Source organism: Eupeodes corollae, chromosome 1 (genome assembly GCF_945859685.1).
Source record: "Eupeodes corollae chromosome 1, idEupCoro1.1, whole genome shotgun sequence".
Classification (NCBI taxonomy): domain Eukaryota; kingdom Metazoa; phylum Arthropoda; class Insecta; order Diptera; family Syrphidae; genus Eupeodes; species Eupeodes corollae.
In genome coordinates this window covers 27,989,326-28,000,226 of record NC_079147.1, presented here as the reverse complement: position 1 = coordinate 28,000,226, position 10,901 = coordinate 27,989,326, and the positions used below count along the sequence as shown (strand labels likewise).

The window sequence follows — 10,901 nt, the reverse complement described above, 5'->3', positions numbered from 1 at the left end:
GCGCAATGTCCATATCAGAACTCAGAATATTGCATGGACGACAGCACTTCAATTTGTACACCCTCCCACGATTACGGTTTCCGTTCTGCATCCCCATATTCCCACCGCTCTGGCCGCAAGCCCTGACTTCATCATCGGATCACATCGGTGGCGAACAATCAATGTTCTCTAAAAGCCTTAACAGAACAAATATTTTGAGTTGCATGCAACTTCCTATAGCCAACTCCAACGAACGAAGCGTACTGAGACTTGGGAGCAGCAAACGATACCGGTTATCGCAATTTGGCTTACTAACATGGTGGTAATGCGCGCATAACTGTATAAAGTACATAATAACTTTTCTATGGATTCTCGCGTGATCATCGGATTTTAAGTTGTCTTTTCTATAGGTAGTTTTGCCCGTGACCGCACCGTTGAAGATGTGACCGCGCCTGACAAAAATATCGGAGAAGGTTTTCTTCACCTTCGTAACTTACCTAAGCCACGCCATGCTACGTTACCGTTTAACAGTCCCGGTGTCGGATATGCAAATTTAGATAAATCTGAAAAGTCCTCCGCCTTTTGGGATGGAGATTCATAAAAATTCTTAGCGGTCCTCTGTCGCGCCAACGACTGTAGGTCGTCGTCACCGCCACCGATAGTTTTGGCAAGCCCAAAGGTGAATCTATCTCTTTCTCCCTGAGTAGCTGTGGGTTCGTTGATGGGAATAACAGCAATTTTTCGTTCATAGTTCGCCACCCAAATGCATTTCACTTGACTTTGGAGCATTTCAGCAGCGTTCCTTTTTTATAATGACTTCGATCGTCGCGTTCGTCGCTTTGCGTCTTGGGAAGTCAGCGATAGTCACCTCACCCGATGCGATGTGCAACTCATTGACATGATTTCTTTTGTATATAGAATCTGACATTTGCCATTCACCGAAGACCGAATTGAAGCTATCTTTAGCTAAGTATCTTTTCTCGTTGCGGTTGCGGGATGAGCAATTTAGTTCGCCAAAACTTCAGACGACTTTTAGCCACGTTAGATTTTCGTGTGTTGTTTTTTTAGCTTGATGATGATATGTGAGGGAAAAAACACTTTCGTGCGATTCCAAGAATCATCATCAATTACGTATGTTATGCACCTTTATGTTGCAACTTATAAGACTCAAGAGTGAGACTGAGTAATGTGTAATGGCTCACGACTCCTATATACGAGTTATTCGATTTTATTTGATCAATTTTGTGAGAGAGTTGTAGGTCTATATGTTTATTCATTGAAGCTGGAAGCTTTGTTTTCGACACACAGATGAGTCTCTGGTTACTTCTGCCGCCGCCGCAGCACCACCAAGCCGCACCTGAGCTGTCTTCATTTCTTCATGGAGAAGAATCTGAAATTGTGATTGCTGCAGCCGAGTCGAGATTTAGATAATGAATGGATGCGCTTTACAATGATGCCATGCTGTGAAATCACTCACAGGGACTCCAGGCAGTAGCATTTGGAAGAATGATGGTTTTGGTTTGGTTTGAATTTGAAGTGATGCACATTCAATTAGGCTTAATTTGAAGTCTTGTTATGCTATGAATGTGTATACATACCTGCATATATGCTTTACAGTCCTATTCATACTTTGTATAGCCTTCCTTAGATATGTTGAATGTGGGTAAGTGTTATGCTATTATAACCTTTGGAAGCTGAGAGAAATATATAAAACAAAAATTTCCGTGGGTAACACTTTTATTGTAATAAATAAAACTTCACAATTCTGTCTGTATTCGTCTCGAGTTTTGATCAGAAAGGTTTTTATTTATTATTAAAGTTTGTATCATATACACTTTTTTTAAATTGCATCATCTTATGAGTATAAACCACTTTGTATCTTTTCAGTTTTATGAAATTAACCCATTTCTTCAGGAGTATGTTCAGGAGTATGCTTCTGAGATTGGTGCAATTCAAAGGGTCTCGTTTCTTGATGGTCGGGTAAGCTATGCTGAGATTCCATTAATCGAATATTCTTTTCTCTCATCATATTTCGCAGATAAATTGATGCATACTTCTTACTAAGTCATCGCCTGCTGCTTTAAACAATCCGGCAGTGATGCCATCAGCTAACGTCGCAGTGTTGGACTTCAAAACCTATAAACTTAAGCAAAGCCTTTGCTAAGTTACCAATTTTTTGTATCTTAAATGTAATCCCTTGGTTCTCTAACCTCTTTAATTTCATAGTATAAAAGAGCTAGAGAACCGCCAATACAAAGTTGACAGGAGTTCCTCAAGGGAGCCATGTTGGTCCCTTTATATTTGTCTAAAAAATTCACTGCTTGATTTATGTAATTGATGATTTAAATGTCGCTTTTTATTTAATCTGATTCTTTCTTACTCCAAAAAGATCTTGAATCATTTCAGACTTGTTAATTTCCAATTCATAAAATTTACACGTAATCTATTACAACTCATACCTCCCGTACTTACAGCATGCACTATGTTACCAATTAATCTCTCTATTACACATTCGTGGCATTGGATTTTTTATTTGCGACAATCAGTTAAGATACCACTTCAGTTACATTATTTACAAGAAAATGTTTATCTAAGGTATTCTTAAACTTCTATTTCACAAAATTGCTATACACCACCATTGCAAAACCCGTTCATGAATACAATTTTCAAGTCTGGTCGTTTCCCAATTAAAACTCTCACTTTTATATATTTGAATTTTTACAACACAAATTTCTTCGATTTACACTCCGCGTTCTTGTCTAGTCCGACAATCTATTCTTACCACCTTATAAAAATCATTTTTAACTTATTGATCTTCAAACTCGCCAAAAGCACCTCGAAGTCCCTGATATTCACTTTCAATACCAGCATTTATCAGGGACCATTTCTCTTGAAAAGATTTCTATTTAAACGGAAGATTTTTGCGGCACATAACATCTTTTGAATTTCATATCAGATCTTATTACCTAAGAAAATATCTCTTCAACTCACTCCAAGGCCTTTTTATTTGTATACAGTTTGTTGTTATTAAAAACTGTGGATGGGCTTTCGGGCTCAAACTTGAAGATAAAATAAAACTTGTTGATAGTTTACATTTAAGTGTAATAAAATATACACATAACCCTTAATTGTTCAATCTCCAATTGACAAAAGTTTTAACGTTAACATATCTCTGTTTGTTTCACAACTATAAATTGTTGGCTTCTACCGTTAGAATGCATTGATTGTATAATTTACTTTTGATTGCTTTCTGTTCCAACCAAAGTTAAAGTTATGACAGACCTACAATTGTAATTGTTCCTCAAAGTTCATTACCCTTTTTTTCTGTATCTCCCTCAACCAATATTTAATCTTTTTCAAATTTAGGTAAATGAAATATTCTGAATACACCCCCGAAAATTCATAACAATAGAGGCATTTTAATATGAAATTCCCAAACAAACAAAAACCTCATAAAAATGTATAATACGAGGTATAGGTAGGCTTAGGCATCGCATCAAGCCACCATAATATAACATTATGCGAGCAGAGAGTACAATAACTCATGCAAGTGGGCTACGTGAACTTATGTCCGATACACCTTTATACAACGTTCACTCACTCTCTATACCTCACTCACTGATTCCACCAGTGATGCCGAACCGAATTGGTTTGCCAAGCACGTAATCTTGCTTCAAATAAAAAATCACTTGCAACAGACACAACTCAAGACGGAATGAAAATGAAAATATTGTGTATCTAAAAAAATAATAATAATAAAAGTGCTCAATGCAGCGCACAGCATACTACTGCGCTGCACTGTGATCAAGCATCAAGCAATAATTCGAGTCGAGTGTGGCAGGAATTTGAAGCGCGCAGTAATCAAAAATAAATCGCAGAACCACACTAATTCGCGTCGGGTCTTCACGGGTTGTTGCTTTATTGTTGATGGTAAGTTCTACACGAATGCCTTTTTGGATTTATTCTGTGGTGAATGGTGTGGTGTGGTGTGGTCGAAGACGGACACGCTAGGTCTGTGAAAGATTCAAATCAATCGATGGAATGTTATGTAAGAAGCGGATTTTCGAAATAGTTTGTGAGTGAAAGGATTTTGTATGCTTAGAGATATTGATTTGGTTTTTGCAAAACAAAAGAGCTGATATGCAAACTTGAAAATACATTTTAGTCACCAATTATATGATTTGTTTATTAATTTTTTAAAATGGTTGTTAAGAAGTTTGTTGGTTCGTAGATAAATATGTATTATCTCATCCCTCTAAGGACTAGGAATTGAATGTGTTATTAAGTATCGACGTGTATCGCTTGAGGAAGCCACTTTGTTGCCAACATCCCATCTTCTCTTTGACAATGCCATGTTCTCTATAATTATACTTCTTAAGATTATCCAAACGGCCATCGTGGATACATTATTTATGATTCTCTTTCCATTCTTCATCTTCGTACAGAATGCCGCCAAATGCATGCCGTGGGTGCTAGCAAGCTGGTCTGGTCTTAGAATAATAATTATGGTCCTTATTTAAAATCCTGGAAGCGTGAAAAGAGATGCACTTTTTTGCAATTTTTAATTAAACAATTTTGCGATAAAGATCAAGACACTATAAGAGGAAGCTAGATGAACGTTCAACGTTTTAAACTTTAAATTATGTATATTTTTTAATAGTTTAATTACTCTGGAGAGGAAGCCTGATGATGTTCAAGACGTTGACCAGTTGACTTCCTGTAACCGTGTTTTCTTACGTGTTCTCTAAAGAAGTTACTTTTTGTGTTTTTTGCATGTAACGAAGTGTTAGCTGAAAAGTAAATTATTCATACTACATGTTGGATTTTATTTTTTATAAATTTAATTACTTTCAAACAAATAAATCAAAAGAGACAAATAGGTGTCTTATTTTGGTTATTATAATAACGCATGAAATTAAAGTTCCATTGTTTGGACAGGTGTTGTTTCTAAATTCAATATTTTCTCAAAGGCTAATATTTTTAATTTGAAAAACATAAGAAAAAACATTAAAATAGTAAGTAGATGATGAATGAGACTAAAAGACAATGTTTATGTTTTGTTTTTGTTTTTAAAATTTGTTAAATACAAACATAATAATTGGTGTGAGTCTTTTGTTTTGTGGTATAATTTATTTAAATGGCTTAGGCCATTCAAAAATATATATGAAGTGATTAATCAATCAAAATGGCTATGGCAAGGTGTAAATCAATAAATATGATTTATCTTTTCAAAATGTTCTTACAATTTTTAATAAAAAATAATGAAATTAATTTTAAAAGTTCAAAGGTACGCACTTCTTTATGAAAAGAGCGACGAACTCTTGTTGTTATTTCTTGATTCTTTTTATTCTCTATTGAATGAATACAAATTTTAAGCTTTTGTGTTGAGCCAGCGTATTCATTTTAGTTTTGTTTAAAATAGTTCTCACAATAAATTTAAAGGTACTTTAAGTTAAAAAAAAGATTAAAATAAACAAATTTAATTGAATATATGTTATTTATAGGCGGTAAATAAAGGAGGGAAACGTTTGTTCGTGAAACATTTGGCATCTAATAATTTTTCTGGACAAATATATTGTTTAAATTAACTGTAAATAATTTTTGTCACCCTTTAAACGTTGGCTAAAATATTCAATTGAACTTTAAATCAATGAACATTACAAAATTTTAGTTTAAGAGTTATGTAGAGAGAAGTTAGAGATCTCGAATTAATGTAGACATACTTTAATGTGTCAAAAAAAAACAATGTAAACGAGATTTCTTGAGAAATTTTACAAAACTCTAACAACAAAATTTTGTATAAAATGAAATAAGTTTGAAGTCAATAACTTTTATTGGCAAACAAGCGTGTATTCAAAGTAGTACAGTTCTTCAAATGTTGACTTTTGCATCCAGAAACGAAACCATAAGTAGAAGTTGTACAGGGACAAGATCCTATCAAGGTTCTCGAAATCTCTGGTGAATAGAAAAACAAACGCGATTTCGATAGAAAAGCTGTAGTGATGATTTTTTATTAAAAAAATGGAAGAACAAAAAATATTTGACAAGTATGTAGATGAAACAATGAAAAACCTCTGACATAAAGGGTGGTTAAGGCCCAATTTTAATTTTGAATATATTACAAATTGTTTATAAAATTACTCTGATTTCATTTTAAAATGATAATAATGGTATGGTTCAATTATGTATTCTTACCCGTGGCATAATGGTAAGTGCGTTGGTTTGTCATGCCAGAGTTCTTGGGATCGATCCGTGCCTTTTCACTGGTATTGCTTCTTGCGAGGAATTTACAGTTCTTGCCATGAAAAGTGCTTTCTCAAACTAGCTGTTCGGATTCGGCTTAAAATTGCAGGTCCCCTCCTTTCCTGACAACATTAACTATAATAAGTGTTTCATTCGTTGTATGGAATTTTAATTTTAAAAAGTTTATTATCATCTCAAAATAATGAACACCATTCACAGTTTACGCCAAACCGGCATCATTTAAACAGTCACTTTTATGGGTGCATTGGTTTTTCGACAATCGCTCTTTGATTATTATTTCCAAATACGACAGTTCTGCCTACTGAGGAATCTATTGGGGTGAAAATGTGCCTCATCACTGAAAATGATTTTATTCGAAAAATGGTTATCCACCATTTCTATTTCTTGCACGATTTGCATTTAGAATTAAACGCCCATTTTCATAATAAGCCTGAATAACTTTAACTTTTCATGGTAAAAATTTGCTTTAGTGTGAAATTGAATAATGTCCAAATATATGGAGAAAAAATTTAACGTTTAGGTGCGATTCAAATTCAACATCGGCACTTAAGATTTAACAATACCTTTGAATCTCCAGTCCTAGTATTATGAGCTTTAAATTAAGAAATAGTCTGTAGTTGCTCTTTGGATTCCGAAAAAGGATTGAGTTTTATTGAATTTTAAAAACATTATTTAAACTAAAAGTTTGTTTACATTTAATAATAAAATTTTATAAATTATAATACTATGATAAGTTATTGTCATTAAAAATTGTTCTGAAAGCTAAAAGTAATTTTTAAAAGTATTTATTTACAAACCAAGTGAATAATATGATTGAAAAATCACCCCAAAGATATCTTTAACACAATTCTGTCTTTAAGATCCATAATTTGAAGTTTTGTTAAAAGAAAATTATGGTTAAGTTTGTCAAATGTTTTGTCAGTTATTGTGCGCTCCTTATCAACAAAGCCTTGTTGGTTGTAGCATAAATCGGAGGAACTGTGAAAAAAACAGAATAGAACTTTTATATTTATTTATTTATTTACATCGATTAGATTACATTTAATCTCTTAGACTATGATAAAAAGTACATAATTGTATTGAAAGCTTATATAATAACAATTGGAAACTATTTATTCAAATTTTATTTAATATTATTGATTTAAAAATGATTCTTGAACAATTGGAAAAAAAAATTAATCCTGTTACAAATTAAATTTGAAATCCTGATTCAATGGGCTATGGGTCCGTTCCAACCATAATTGCTATGATGAATCTGTTTATAAATTAAAAATCGTCAACGTGTTGTTTTGGATGGAGCATATCCTCCCTATGTCTAATAAACATCATCACTGGGATTTTATTCAAATCAGCTAACACCGAATACCATAGGTCTTGGAATCCTCCATTTTAACTTGAAGAAGGCATACCTAGCAAAATTCTTTTGCACTCTCTCGATTCTATGACTTAAATTATTATGGTTAAGATTCCAGGCTACGCTTCAATACTCCAGAATCGATCTTACTAAAGAATTATAGGAAGTTATTGTAATGGGTCCGATTTGTCAATCAAAAATTTTGACATTTATCGACGTTTCAAGATCCCTACAGTCGAAATAAAAGATTTTTAGAAAGATGTCTGGGTGTGCGTGTGTACGTACGTTCGAACGTCCGTACGTCTGAACGTTCGCAACGTTTTTTTCGTCGTCCATAGGTCTAGAACCAGAAGAGATATCGATTTAAAATAAATTTTTTTTATACAGATAATAAGGCAGAAAGATGCAGAAAGGGCTCTCAAGAAAATTGCGTGGGTGGTTTTTTTACCATAGCAGTTTGAAAAAAAGGTGAACATTTTGGTTAACCCTTAATATCTTACGAACCAAAAACGCTAGAGACGTGAATTAAATTTTATATAATATATTTTAACGTGATATCAAAGAAATATATTTTTGAAAAAAATCTATTTGACGGTTAGTTTTACAAATCAAAAAAACTGAAAAAAAATTTGTCACCTCCAAAATTTAACTACTTAAATACGATTTAATCTCCAAAACAATTTGTGTGCAACGAAAAATAATGTTTTTGACATCTGATAAAATTTTGAAAACAATCGAATTGACAGTTTTTTTTATAAAAAATAAAAATCTAAAAAAAACATTACTCATAGTTGGTAAAAATTGAATATGGATTCAAATATCTTTTCAAAAACTTGAAATTTAGGCTTCAAACTTATTTTATCTTATAAGAAATATTGTTTTCAACATTCTGAAAAATGTTGAGAAAAATCGAACTGAAAGTTTTTTTTTTTAAATTAAAAACCTAAAAAAAAAATTAATAAAAGTTGGTAAAAATTGATTTTCGACTCAAATATCTTTTTAAATCTTTGAGATATTGGCTTTAATTTACTTTTATCTTTCAAAAAATATTGTTGTCAACATTTGGTAAAATTTTGAAAAAAATCGAATTGACAGTTTTTTTACAAAAATTAAAAATTGAAGAAAAAAAATTAACAAAAGTTGGTAAAAATTGATTTTCGACTCAAATATCTTTTAAAAAATTTTAAATAATGGCTTCAAAAATAATTTTATCTTATAAAAAATATTGTTTTCAACATTCGATAAAATCTTTAAAAAAATCAATTCACAGTTTTTTTTAAGAAAAATAAACAATACTAAAACTTGGTAGAAATTTACTTTCGACTCAAGTAGCTTTTCAAAACTTAAAAATATTGGCTTCAAACTTATTTTATTTCACAGAAAATATTGTTTTCGTATTCAGTAATTTTAATATAAAAATCGAACTGTCCGTTTTTTCATAAAATATAAAATCTACAAAAAATAGGACGCAAATTTGGTAAAAATTGATGGAAGTACATATAGAAAAAACTTTAAGCAAGACAAATCAACAGACGGGATGGGAAGTTATCAGTGTGGGTAAAAATTACAAGTTGGTATCTAAGATAACTCCTAGGTCTTTCTTTTTCTCACTCTTGACTCTGAAGTATTAAGAAGAAGGTGATTCCGTTTACACCAGTTATCCAATTCTGCTAGAACTGTGGTCTTTCTACCTTTTTTACGAATAGATATTAGAAATGCATTTTTTTAAAGAACAGGAAATTAAAAGCTTACAGACTGATTAAAGTCACGTTTTTTTTAAACACAAATTGGGGAAAACCATCAGGGCTCTTTGATAGTTAATGAAATAAATAATGTAGGATAGTGTCTATCTTTCTCAATGAGCTTTGTATGAGCGAATACCGCATTTCCAACAGAAATATTGTCTTTCCATCAATAAAAAGAACTTCGTTATTCTTCAACGCACTAGCGACACGATTCCATTCAACTACCGGTGATTTTTCCCATTCAAGGTTTTGCAAAATAAAGTTACCAATAAAAAAAAAGTTACTTCCAAGGTCTCAGTTTGTTCATATATAGATTCTATGCAATCTATAAGTTTGTTGTAGACATCCAAGTTAGAAGATGGAGGGATATAGCAAGCAACCACATATAAATATCCAGATCTAATTGATGTTTGTTTATAAATGATATCAAAGTTGGAGTCCAAAAAACCATTGACAAGATTTCAAAACTGATGGTATCTGCATAATGTCGACAAATTTTAAAATTGGAATCAAATAACTATGAGCAATCAAAATTAATATTCAGAAAGGTTTCTGTGAGTATGAGAACATCAGGAGAAATATTATTTACATTTTTATAGACCTTGTTCGTCATTGTCCGTAGGCCGTTTAATTTCTGTTAGTAAATCAGTAATTGTTAAAGCTGCCTAAGTTGAGGATGTGCATCTTCAATCGTTTTTGGAAATGGTAAAAAATGTAAACGCTGATGTGTTACAAATGCCACTGGGATCTCGAGTTTCATTAGATATAAATGTAATATGTCTATAAATCCAAATTCAAGTCAAAAAAGAGGCTGGGATTCGACCTAAACTGATACCCTTCCTATAACGTCTATCAATTTTTCTTAAAAGTTTGTAGAATTGGGTTAAGAAAGTTGTTAGCTGAATTATTCTTAAAAAAATTAAAATTACCAATATTTTGCATATAAGGAAATACTTTAGTTTGAAAATTTAGTTTTGGTAAAAAGATTTTTAATCGAAAACAAATTTTTACCAATTTAAGTAGCATTCCTTAAATGTTTACACAATGGATGAATTAAATCAATTTTTAACAAATTTTCGAACTATTTTTTGAAGATTTTATTTTCTTATGACAAAGAGGACTACTGGGATTTTATAAAAAAACTGAATATCGAAAACAATATTTTCTGTGAAATAAAAAAGTTTAGAGACAATATTTTTAATTTTTGAAACGCTATTTGAGTTGAAAGTAAATTTTTACCAAGTTTTATTCATTTTTTTTTTGTTTAGATTTTTATACATGGCAAACTTTACTTCGTCTAAGTCGGGATGACGAGATTGTTGGCTTTCGAAGTCTATATTGAATATATCATCCTGCCCGACAGCGGTATTTTGTGCGTGGTCACAGTATCTGCAGAAGTGGTCCTTCTATTATCCTTATCAATGACTGCATTTCCACTCTGATGTTTCCACTTTCATCTTTGTAGAATTCAGTTCTAGATTAATGTGTATGTAAGTTTCGTTTCACCTGTTTATGAAACTTTCGAACTTTATTCCTGCTTAGAAAACACTTTTCATACA

At 31.9% G+C, this 10,901-nt stretch overlaps 1 protein-coding gene across 1 annotated transcript in view; it reads left to right on the top strand.

The window, feature by feature from the left end:
• The first annotated feature begins 3,761 nt into the window (after positions 1-3,761).
• LOC129954032 (chymotrypsin-2-like) overlaps positions 3,762-10,901 on the top strand; it is a 71,793-nt gene continuing 64,653 nt past the window's right edge. Inside the window, exon 1 of the mRNA XM_056067662.1 lies at positions 3,762-3,909. The gene's annotated coding sequence lies outside the window, so the exon portion shown is untranslated. The remainder of the gene's footprint in view (positions 3,910-10,901) is intronic.